The sequence below is a fragment of the Dasypus novemcinctus genome, chromosome 10 (genome assembly GCF_030445035.2).
Source record: "Dasypus novemcinctus isolate mDasNov1 chromosome 10, mDasNov1.1.hap2, whole genome shotgun sequence".
Classification (NCBI taxonomy): Eukaryota; Metazoa; Chordata; class Mammalia; order Cingulata; family Dasypodidae; genus Dasypus; species Dasypus novemcinctus.
The window spans coordinates 48,578,290-48,591,943 of NC_080682.1; positions in this window are offsets into that span (position 1 = coordinate 48,578,290).

Consider the following 13,654-nt stretch of genomic DNA (forward strand, 5'->3'; position numbering starts at 1 on the left):
AAGGTGTTGGTTACTTAGAAAAACTGAGTCTTGAGTTCAGGAAATAATTTAGATCAGGACTGGGCAAATACATTTGTGAGTCATCACCATATAAATGCCCTTTTACACCATGATATTAGATGAGATACTAAGTGAGTGAATGCAGATAGAAAAGATAGGAAACTCAACAAATGATACCCAGAATGCTCTAAAATTTCCAGGGCAGATTGATGAGGAGGAATCAGCACAGAATTCTGAGAGTCATAGAAAGACGGGTAAAACCAAGAGGATGTGGCATCCTGGAAATTGAATGAAATATGTGTTTCAAGGACCAGGGACAGACCAGGGAGTGGAAACATGAAGGTCATTGGCGATCTTGACACTAAATGAATAGAAAGCTGATTTGATTTAAAAATCAGCTTCAGTTCCTGTTCAGTAGTACAACTCCAGGTGGACACACTGAACTAAATGCTTGGACACAAAGAGAAATAGGACATGGCGTCAGAAGTACCAGCCATGTTGGGTAAAGTAATGAGAAATTTGCCCAAGGGAGCTCATTGATGAACAGAAGCTAATAGAACTGCAGTGCTCATATTGAATTCCATATGATATCCTGGAGAGTCAATGACGGCTAAAAATAAGCTTGCTTCTTACTTGGCCAGGCGATACTGAGGGTTTTTTAAAAAAATTAACAATTAATATTCTTTTATTTAAAGGTATTGTCTATCTGTGTAATCCTATATAAGATGGTTTTGAGTCTCATTTAAGGTTGTGATATCTCTCCCTTATGTCTTCTGAAAGCAGTTCTTTTTAGTGCTCATAGCATCAAACTGCTGTCTTGATAATTAAGTTTATTAAATGAATTAGTGAGTGGAGAAAGATGTAGCCATTTATTTTTCCTTTGGTGCAATCAGAAAGTTCAGTTTAGTCTGCATATTCATCTTTATTCAGCTTTACAACTTGGGATTTTTCAACAAAACTGATTTAATTTTACAGTGTGTCCTGTGATACTGTCATAAGAGCTGGGAGGTGCCTATAGAACAGACCGGTTAGTGCTCTTACTAACTGGATTATACCTGAGATACAACTTCTACCTTTCTTATTATAGCAAGCGTCTGTGCATGGTAATTACCTAACACCATTAAAATATCTCCTCCTAGCCTATCCCAGGGTCCCTGGTCATTTGCAGCTATGATGTATGGCTTTCATTATTTGTAAAACTAGTGATAGAATTTCACCTTGGGTGTTCTCTGGAATTGGGTTATCTGTAATGGTATTGTTGGGATTAGACCAAGGCAGAAGAATGTAATCATATTATTAGCAAGGGGTGGGTATTCCAAAGTATTGGTAGAGCTACAAAAAGCTTCTGATTAATTTAAGCAGACTGAAAGAAGTTCTGTACACATTGCTATGCCTCTTTCTCTTCCATTGGTCAATTTGTTTTTGCACCTACTATGTGCAATATTATCATGTTTTTTACAAAGGCACACCTTGCACTTTTTTCTGTTTGTGTCTCTACTGCTGCCTTCACCCTTCAGAGGCAGTGTATCAACCAAGTAAGAACAATATCACAATTTGTCTCACAAGCCCAGTTTTATTATTCTGAAGGTGATGTGACTCTGAGCCAGTTGTTTGTTCTTTCAGAGCCATAGTTTACTTATGTATAAAATGGAAACAACTTACCTCATTTGATGCAAACCAGCAGTGCCTTGCACTCAATAGAAATTTTGATTTTTATTTATTCCTAAACATAACTCAAGAACCAGATTTGGCTGTAAATGATACTCAACAGTTACTACAAAATAAAGTCATCTTTCAAAGGATTTGTCTTACAACAATCATCCCATTTGAAAGTGTGCCTTAAACACTGTCTGTGTAATATTCTCTCATTAATGTAACAGCAGATCCATTTATTTATTTACTTATTTTTGAAAAATCATGTGGTAGATGTTTATTTAATTTTAGTAAATCTCAAACTGTTTCTTGAAGTGGATTAACATTTTAATTTCCTACCAGCAATGAATAGCATTCTAGTTCTCCCACAATCTTGAAAGCATTTGAAATGGGCTACCTTTTGAACTGCCCATTCTAATACATACATTGTTGTACAACAATGTAGTTTTAATTTTTATTTTTTTAATTGTATTTTTTTGAAGAGACATAGATCACAAAAAATGTCACATTAAAGAATATAAGAGGTTTCCATATACCTCACACCCCACCCACCCCACTCCTCCCACATCAACAACCTCTTTCATCATTGTGGCACATTCATTGCATTTGGCGAATATATTTTGGAGCACTGCTGCACCATATGGATAATAGTTTACATTGTAGTTTACACTCTTCTCCAGTACATTCAGTGGGTTATGGCAGGATATATTATGTCCCGCTCCTGTCCCTGCAATATCATTTAGGACAACTCCAAGTCCTGAAAATGCCCCCACATCACATCTCTTCTTCCCTCTCCCTGCCCTCAGCAACTACCATGGCCGCTTTCTCCACATCAGTGCTACAATTTCTTCCATCACTAGTCACAATAATTCTATAGTAGAATACCAGTAAGTCCACTCTAATCCATATTTTATTCCTTCTAACTGAAGGTTTTCCGAATATAGGTATTTAAGATTCCCCCTTCAACTTGCCTCTAAAGCCCCTCTTCTAGAATAATCCTTGGAGTACATTTGTTCTTTGGGCACTACAGGGAAGCAACCTTCAGGGGCATCAACACAGTGGCAGAATTATCTCCTGACATTGACTGCATGCTACTCTTGTTCAGGGTTGACTGCTGATGGGGACTTGGTGCGGACAGAGGGAAGTTCCTGTCCACATGATATCTGGGCACAGGTGCAGGCCAATCTGTTTGCCTGAGAGGACATTGAGTAGCTTCTTGGACACTCACAGCAAGCCTTTCTTGGCCACCAGCCAACATATAATTATCAGTGTTTCCCCTTAGATCTTGTTTCCAGTGCTGGTCTCCTGGAAACTATCTTATCCCTGACTGTATCGACCTCTCTGAGCTTCCCATCCACTTTTCCTTTATCCAGTCACACCAAAAGCTCTCCTCACTCCTTCTCCCAGGCTCCTATACAAGCACCCTCTCACTTTCTCACTCTCTTTCCTTCTCACAGTAGCCCTTAAGATCAAGAAGTGTCTGCATTGAAATCATTGTCAAAATCAAATTATCATTCATAGAGTAAATGGCTCCCTTTTACTCTACAATCAGTTTTGAAATAAACACAATGGCTATCTTCCTACATTTTGAGAGAATGGAGAATTTTCCCAGCCTTCTTCGACAAAATGTCTAATGATTTCCAGAAATCACAGTCAAGCATAGCCTTGAAGTATTTCATGTCAGAAAATAGGTTGAACTTTTATTTCTTGCCGCATTTAGTGGGCACAACAGGAAGAAACTTTCACAGAATAAAACAACTCTGGCATATTATTTCTGTCTCTTCATTTTTGCAGCAAAGCATTTGATGTAGCAGATTCTTTAGTCTTCATCCTACCTGGAGATTAAGGTAATCAGGAATGATGTGTCTATATTGAAAGAAAAATCTAGAAGGAATAGATTTCCTCGCAGGGAAATATCACCTGTGTCTTCAGATGATTGAACAAAAAATGTTGTAAATGTATGCAAGAGAGAAAAATGTTCTATTTTCTTGGCCTGGAGGTTCATGGTCAAAGATTCCTGCCTGAAGTATTTTAGCATTTCTTTTTTTAATAGCTTATAGAGATATAATTTATCTTACAGTACCAATCATTCATTTAAAGTGTGAAATTCACTGATTTTCAATATTAAATTTACAATTCTTTTGTTAATTTTTTTCTTAAGTATTTTATTTTTTTAAAACTTTTATAAATTAAATAGTTTTCTTAAGTCCATTTTTGAATTGTTCATTGCAAATGATATAAATGCAGTTGAATTTTGTATGTTATTCTTGTACAGTAAAGCCTTGCTAAACATTTTTATTCTAATAGTTTTTAGTGGATTCCTTTGAATTTTCTATATACAAATCATGTCAACTGTGAATAGAAATACTTTTACTTCTTCATTTCCAATCTAGATGCCTTTTATTTCATTTTCTTGCCTAATTTTCCTGGTTAGAACCTCCAATACAATGCTGAATAAAGGTTATGAGAACAGACATCCTTGCCTTGTTCCTGATTTTAGGAGAGCATTTAGATGTACCATTAATATGAAGCTAGCTGTGGGTTTTCATAGTTGCCCTTTATCAGTAGAAATTCTCTTCTATTCCCAGTTTGTTAAGGTGTTTATCTTGAAGGGGTATCAGATTTTGTCAAAAACCTTTTTTTACATTTATTGACATGATCATGTGGGTTTTGTCCTTTTTCTATTGGCATGGTTCATTTTATTAATTAATTGTTCAGATATTAAACCAACCTTGTCTTCCTGGTATAAATTCCACTTGGTCACTTACATAACCCTTTACTATATTGCTGGGTTTAGTTTGCTAATATTTTGTTGAACTCTGCCTGAAATTTAATAGAAAAAGTAAAGGGAGAAAAAAGTTCACCTTCAATATTTTTCTCTTCTTTTTCCTCTAGAAGTAAGACAGATACACACACACACACACCAAACATGAAAAAAATACATTGAAAAACACATCCTTGTTTTTTTTTTCTTCAATTTGATGACAATAATATTTTTTCTCTTGCTTGTTTAATGACCTTGGCTCCATTATCAATAGAGTTTATTTGGGGTAGGATCTCTTTCCTCTCCCAGAGCACAGTGATATGTTGTAAGCAAGCAGAATTGTTTTGAGTTAGAAAAAGGCAAAAGGAGAAGAATGAAAATGCTGAGCCAATATCTGTGCAACTTAAAAAAATACATTATGAAAGTATACAGGCAAATACTTCAAATGGTTCCTACCTCCATAGGACTTGAAATTGTGTAAGGCTTAGTGCCAATTTGATTAGAGGATTTAGAAACATGGGGGGCAGTAGCCTTGGAAAGAAGGAACAGTGCTGAGTATAGGTTTTATGATATTTGAGATCTCATTTTTCCAAACTTTTATGTCTTAAATTTCATAATGTTATAGCAATAGACTTAGCAACTCCCTTGTATGTAATGCTATTAAACATAGTCACACTGGAACTTTTAGTAAAGGTTTGGCATAATAAATCTTTCCTATCCTATAATAGGGATACATGAGCAGTCTATTCTCATCCATAAAACAAAAATACAATTGCAAAAACAACTCTTCAAACCAAGCCTGAACTCCTGAATATATTTGACTCTCTTATCTCAATAATAACTATAGCTAAGATTCATAGTTCCTTATATTCAGTACTTTATTTAATAAGCAACAACATTATGAGATAGAGACTATTATCACTCACATTTTACAGATGACAAAGATAAGACACTTGGCAAACTCAGACTTAAATTTAAAATAATAACATTTGTTCCTAGTGCATATTCAAGGAAATAGACCTGAGTAAAAATTGATTATTTTCCTGGAGCATAATTTGGCAGTATTGACCAAGAGGCTGTTTATTTTTCACTATATTGTCATTGGCATATTCAAATCTCATTTATTTGCTAATGGCTGCATTATATTCTCGTATACAAATATACCGAAATATTATTATTATTGGACTCTTAGTTTTGTTTCCACTTTTCCATTACCATACATGCATTTTCTAGTAAGAGATGGCAAACCATATATTTTTAAAAATTTTTATATAATTTGTGAATACATATAAAAATAATGAAATGAAAAGATGCAAGGTTGGTTTATCTTTCAGAGGTAGACTTAGGGGACATTTAAATTTTCCTCTTCTTATGTTTTTTTAGTTTCCAAGATTTTCATAAATGAGCATGTAATATATGAAATTAATGTCAAAAGATTATAAAATACATATTTTCACTAAAAATAAAGATTTCTAGAGTTGCACCAAATGTACTCAAGAGCCTACTTGAAGAGGCTCCCTCTTTCCAAATTTTGGACAATTTGAAGCATTAAAAAGAATAACAAAAATAGATTATACAAATAAAATACATTTAAACCCATCATAATTACACTATACATGAAAAAAACACCTGTTGCTCATCATGGAGGATTCTAGGAATCAAGTCAGGTTTTGAAAACTAGTAAATAAGGGAAAAGAATCAAACATTTATTCTCCTTTTCCTTTAGGAACTTTACCTGAGGGTAATCAAATATTACTAAATACTAATTTCTATTTATTGAAGCATTCTAGTTAATAAATGAAGAAGAAATTGTAGAATATTTTTTATCTCAAATAAAATAATACAGATAATGATCATCAGTGGCTCCTAACATTTCACAAAGGAAGACAACCTACATGTGCGTCTCTTGATGGAAGTGCACATGATCTATAAAATATTCTTGATGAAATATCAACTCTGAATCTGATTAACCTAGATTCAGATATCAATTTGCAAAAAATAGAAAGGACAAAGGAAAACATTAAATGACACCACAGGGATGCATTCAGAAATGGGAAATTCTACAGTTTCTGCAATTTAGGTTTTAAGAAAAAGAAACCAAAAAGGAGGGAAAGTGTGAGTTAAAAGTGACTTAAATGACATATTGACCATTCAGATCTTATGTGAATACTGATTTGAATGAATACTTGTAGAGTTACTCTTTGAGACAGAGTATGGACAAGATATTTGATATTAGGAAATAATCTTATATTTTAATGGACATGATAATGGTATTGTAGTTAAGAGTGTTTTTGAGTTCTTATATTTTAAACATACATTTTGAAACATTTCTTTATGCAGTGATATGATGTCTGGGATTTTTCACAATAAGCCAATGGGAGAAGGAGAAAACGATAGGGATGCTGGGACAAGATTGGTCAGAATAGATGCCTGAGAAACCTGGGTGTTAGGTACAGAGAGATTTATTATAGGAGTCTCCCTACTTTTGTATATGTTCATAATTTTTCATAGTAATTTAAAAATGATCAGTCTGTATAATTTGGGGAGGGAGGGGTCAACCTTGGGTGGGAGACTCAGAATTAAAAGTCACTAGGACTGCAGGAATACTCAAAGTTAGGTGGATTTTGGTGCCAAAATGGTAGACAGTCAATCCATTTGGGATTAAAAGACTGAAAATTGTGGCAGCAGAAGGCTGGCAAGAGCTAGTAGAGTCATGGAAGTTGAATGGTGCATCCTATTTCCAGCCAAAAGCTGTAATGGCAGAAATATAGAACAGCATTTAATAGCACAGGCTTTGAAATTAGACAATCTATTCTGAATTTAACCCGTTCCACTTTCCCAGATCTTAAGCTTTCTGAACCTTATTTTTCTCATTTGTAAAATGGTGATATTGATGGTTCTCAGAGGTTTGTTTGAAGATTTCAAGATCATTCCTGTCACATAGCCCATTGCCCAGCCCATAACAAACCTTAATAAACATTAGCTCTTATTATTATAAACTAGATGTCATCTTGGCACCCAAATTCCATGGACTCTAACTAAAATTGCTCAAATTGCCATTCCACGCCAAGTGGAAAACTCAGTGCCCTCCCCCAGCTGTCTGCAAATTTCTTGGGTGGATATAAACGTCCTCACGTTGTCATGGTCCTTTCTCCTCCAAGCCAGACTTGCCCACTGAGTTGATTCATATTTCTGATCACGTCATTATCTGCATGCACTCTCACTCATCAACTCTCTCACTCATCAACCTACTCAGAGAAAAGAGCCCAGTTCCTCAATTCATTTACACAAAAAATGACATAAGTTATTTGCAAGTAGGATGACTTATTAAGTGCTGAGGCATATGGGTGAGTTACTCATGTAGCAATGCACACAGAGTCAAATGGAAAATAATAATAGCCTTCATACTAGCATACATACCAGATGCCAGGTGTCAGGCATATTACATCTGTTTTTCATTAATTTTATTCCCATTTTTCAGTTGAGAAAATTGAGAATTAGGAATATAAGCAACTTGATCAAAGATTATAAAAGAAGTAAATGACAGAACAGTTTTCTCCAAATCTGTGAGAACACCTGGCCCTCTTCATTTCAACTAGCTTTGAGAATTACCTCCCCACCTCCACCTCTGTCCGGGCACTCAGAACCCTGACTTGGGACACATCACCTGGAAAGTATATTGATCCTTTTATAAAATGTGTCCTAGGCATAGAATGTCATAGTCTTGGCTAGGTGCTATGTATCAAAATGATATTAATGATTTTGATTCCTCAAAAAACATTGTAAATATGTTGATCACAATTAGAATGTAAACAAATTGAGGAAAACACATTTTCATAACCAGACATTTATGTGAGAATGTGATATGTACTGGCTTGATGCCATCGAGAAGGGCACTTTCTATAAAATCTAGTGCAGAAGCTGCTTTGGTGAGCATAAAGTGAGAGGCAGGCTGACACCTGCCACTCTGACTGCTGTCTGCAATGCCCATTTCATGCTGTGAGATTTGCTGCTGTTCTTACTGAGGCACAGCTACCAAACCAGCACCTCCCACCATAGACTTTAGAATCTCTGCTGAATGCCAAGTCAGACCCCGGCTTAAAGGTACACCTGCTTTCTTTCAGCCCTCAGGCAGATGGACTTCTGCGACTTTGGTATCTACCACCTCTCAGTGTATTGGTTATTGCACGTTGACCAAGCAAGGAAACATATTGCATTGAACTAGAGTTCTGTCAGATCTGCTTTCAAGTGCTGAATTTACTTTGGATTTTGATCTTTTAGTTTGTTACAACAGCTACATAACATGGCAATGGGCAGAGTCAGCAGGATTCCAATACCAATGCAAAATATCTTTGTAGGACACTACAACTGCAATATTTTTCTTTAAATTCTAAATTATAAAAGTGAAAATAAAAAATCTTATAGGAAGTGAGAATTAGTTGGTCCCCAGACCAATGGGAAAAATTAGTCAGAAGTCATACATAGATGCCATAGGGCACACACCAGTTTAAAGAAGAATCCTGACAACTGGTCACAACTCAGACACAGATGCTTTAGAGTGCTTGCCAGTTTAAAGAAGAATCTTGTGAAATGCTTGTGCAAAAGCATAGCATCTGAACCAATCAATGGGATATAGAGTTCTTATTCAGACATATTCTCACCACTTATTTTGGAATTATCTATGTTCTTATTTTAGCATTTATACTCAGAAAAAAAGTGAGAAAAAGTAAAGATAGGAAAATACTCAAGATGTGGAAAAGTCTTTTTAAACAACAAAGAAAAGAAACTATGGGTTAAAAATGAACATCTTTGAAGACCAATAGAGACTGTCATAATACAAAAATTTAGGATTAAAGACTCTCCAGATGTTAGACTGATTACCCAATCAGAAGAATTATATAATTAAAAGACCCAGAATGGATGAAATATGTTCTTTATTGCTGGGAGTAATAAGCAACATAGACAAAGATAGAGATAGAGAGGAAGTTCTGGCCAGAAGGATTGTGTCTAAAAGACCAATCTCAAATCTTAAATGCTTTGCTCCAGATAATGACCCAGGTCCCTTGTCAGGTAATGATGACCTGGGTGATCATCTGGGTAAGCAATCCAGATGATACTTACGGCCTGGATGGAGGGGTAGCAAGACTTGTGATTATAGTTAAAACTACTAAGGACAGTAATGGTCATAACCCTATTGTAGCAATGAGCCAAGGATATTTACCAGCTAAGAAATTGTAAAATTAAGGCAAGAATTCTCACGAATTGGAGAAACAACTGAAGCACAGGATGTTAGATGTACGTTCCAAAGGAAGAGGTAAGTTTTGCCATTCATAGGTAGTGAATTAATACAATTAGGATACATATCTAATAATGGTAGCCTGCAACAAATACTTAGAATCTTGGAGAAAAATATTCAGAAATAGAAAGATCATTGTTTGATTGGATATCTAGGGCCTAGAAATTAAGGTGGCCCTAATCAAATCTAACAGCAGTAAAAACAGGGATTTGGTCCTCTCCTGTGGTTGCCGCTAATCTCCTCATGAAACTGGAGCTATTGACAATGATTTACAATGCTCATACTAGTAGTGTTAGAAGCAGGAGCAATAGACCAAATTAAGAAAATTATACTAAGATCAGCACAAGGTCATTAGAGAACAGTACTCTTCAAAATTTCCACAGGTGCTCAAACAGTTGGCAAATGGATATAATAAGAACAGCTAAAGAATTATCAAGATTAAAAAAATGCATTCAGAGCATTTTTCAGGTTTGTAAACCCAATGTGACCACTGCCATTGATTCAGAGTAGGAAAAAAACAGCAACAACCCTATAGCAATGCAGAAACAAAATGGGATACAAAATTTGAGGAATCCCTTCAATTAGGAATAGGGAATTTAGGCAGATAAGAATACCATTTAGAAACAATAGTGACGGCATACAAAACTTTAGACCACCTAGGACTCCTTACATAACAAGGAAGTAAGGAGTTAAATGCAAGATAAACCAAGAAAAAGTATGGTGACACATAGTGACCTGATTTCTCCAGAGAGACTTAACAGTCCGCCTCCTGGCCAAAAATGGAGACAATCGCCCATATGTAAGGATGGCCATTTTGAAAAATGATGGTAAATATGAATGATATTTAATGTGAGTAGACACTGGATCCAAGATCACAATGATTAAAATCCAGATTAACAAAGATGAAGAAAATAATAACGAAAAAGTTTATATTGAAGCTCTGGTAAGCAAAATCAGTGTAGAAACTTGGGATAATAGGTATAATAGAAGAAATGTAACCCATGCAAGCCAAATGCTTAATAGATCTTAATGTAGAAAACATATTGGTAATGGGCACTGTGGCACCAAATGTAAATAAAAATAAGGAATATAGGACAGCTGCATTAGCAAAGGCTAAATGGATCATTGTAGTATTGTTGAATGTAAATAGAATAATTAATACCCCTCAATATAATTTAAAAGGAGGTTTCCAGAATATCACCATAAAGATACAGGTGCTACTAGAAGAAAGCATAATATTTCTACCATTTCACCTTATAATAATCCATTTTGGCCAGTTAAAAAAATAAATTACTATATAGATTCACTATAAATTTCAGAAATCTCAGTAATCTACTCCTAAACTTGAATGAGTAATATCAGATATTGGTCACTAATTAACAAAGTTACTATAGGAAAAGAACATGGTATACAACCATAGATCTTAATGATGTATGTTTGCAATGCCTACTGCTAGTCAATGTCAACCCGTGATAGCATTCTCATGGGAAGGAAGAAAATATATATGTTCACTAGATTATCACAAAGATATATTTTTTTTCACAAGGTACAATAGTAGCTTAGTAATAGTAAACAACCTATTAACACAAGACTTACATACATTTTCTAGCACATATCCACACCAGGATACTATCTTATTACACTTTAGTGGCATCATTATTATTGGAACAAACAAGAACAGAAGAATACTAAATAGCAAATAATTTGCTTTCTAATGAAAAAAGACTGAATTACAATTCTTAATAAGTAACAGGAATTAGATAGTACTGTAAAATTTGTAGGAATATATTGGTTCTCCAAAGGACAAACCATACCTCATCCAATCATAAACAGTTACAACCACTCAACGCAAAGGAAGTGGCACAAAAATTGATTGGTAGTTTTATTCTGCTAATGGAAACAGCATATACCCCATATGGGTATACTGCTGAAACCAATATATGAAACTATAAGGAAAAGAAAATCATATTCCTGGGAAGAAAAGCAGGATTTAGTATTACAACACCTAAAAGTCACAATTACAACTTGCTAGACACTAGCCTTGCTCATACCAGGCTGTAAGTTTAGATTGAATGCATATTTATACAACACAAAATTAACTTGGGCATCAGAGGCTGATGCTCTTCCCAAGACTTCTGGTCTACCTTATTGACGTCTGGGTTCTTTGTGCTGAGCCACTTAACTCCTTTCAATTCTCCCACCTCCCACTCTCCCCACTGCTATTTTGGAGGTAGAAATTCTTGGAATATCCTTCAGAAAAGTGCCATTAGTCCCCTCAAGGGCAGGACTCATACTCCGGAAGTCAAAATAATTGAAAACAAACCCCCGAGGTCTTGGCAAATTAACAACAGCTCCTGGGCCAGTATAGGTGGGGCTCCACTGGTGATCCCTCTGAAATTACATGCTAATTGAACTTAAAGAAATCTAACTGTATGTTAATTTTCTTTGGAAGAAATCTAAAGTTAAGAGTCTCCTAATACATTTTTAACACAATGAATCATCCCACCTTCACTTTTCTCTTTTGTAAATCCACGTGGGGGGTATGAAAAATCAAAAGTGTATACCTGGAGTTGGCTTTTGTGAACATCTTAACAGCATCAACTCATCTCCCATTTAACTCCTCTAGGTAATATAAAGAGTAATCTATAGACTTCAACCTGTTTTGCAAGTAGAAGTCTGGAGAGGCAATTAATATAGTGAATGGCATGTAAGGAGGGCTTTTGAGCCAGAGAGACTTATTTTTGAATTCCATTTCTATCATCAGCTTGGTAAATTTATGTGAAGGGCTAACTCCCTTCTAATCAGAAAACACTAGATATTGGTGCCTCATCTGTTAAGAGGTCTAATAATACATACCTTTGGAAATAGTGAAAATGAATGAGAATGATCTAAATAGTGCTTGATAAGTGGTAGACTTCAGTGTCTTACAGCATTCTGTGAATTCTTAACAAAGTATGTATTTAATGTAATTGTTAATGTAATGATACATTATCTTTAATTGTTTAAACTGAGGGCTCATGGAGCTCAATTCTCTGAATTTACCTTTGAAGGTGATTCTTAGAGTGACCAAGTCACTCAGCAGAAGTCATAAAACTGGTTTGGGTATAGATTCAACCAGCATTTATTGAGTTAAGCACTGTTTTTATATATTTATAAAAACAGTACCAAGAGAAAATATAAACATGCATGGCTATAAGCCAAGTACTAGATATTATACTTTACTGGCATTTTATTTGATCCATACAAGAATGCTTTGAAGTGTTCTGTTATTATTTCCATTTTATATATTAAGGAATGGAAGGTGTGAGAATTAAGCATCTTAGCCAATATGCACTAAGAGTAGACATCTAGGACTGTCTACCTTCTAAGCTCCTGTTCCCTGTGGGATGCCTCCAATCTTTCTTCAAAAGAAGCTCTTCAAATTATTATCTGGGTGTGGGAACTGAAAATACTCATGGATAGCTTAGTAGAAAGATCTCAGGCCCTGAAATCCTCTAGCCTAATTAAACTATCATTCAGTTCATCCTCTTAGTCACTATGTGACCATTAGTAAGTTTCAGTTTCCTAATCTCTCTGTGTCTAGGTATGGTAATACCCATAGCACCATCAATGATTCTGATAATTCTAGTTCTGAGAACTGAATGAATTAACACATGAAAGTCACCTTACACATGTGAAAAAGAGCTCAATCAATGTACCAGCTATAAAATATTAACAGATGAATAAGCTGAAGCCTGGAACTGTGAGCAGCAGAGTGACTTGAACTCAAGTCTTCTAATTCCAAATGTGGCTTCCTTGCCACAGTTATAAGCTGCTTTCCAAACTGCTTTAGCTCATCTTTAAATATACATCTGCTTTCTTATCTATGAGGAAATCCCAGGATGTCCTAATTCAGTCAGAAAACTCTTCCTGTAGGTTCCTTTTTGCACGTGCTTTCCAGA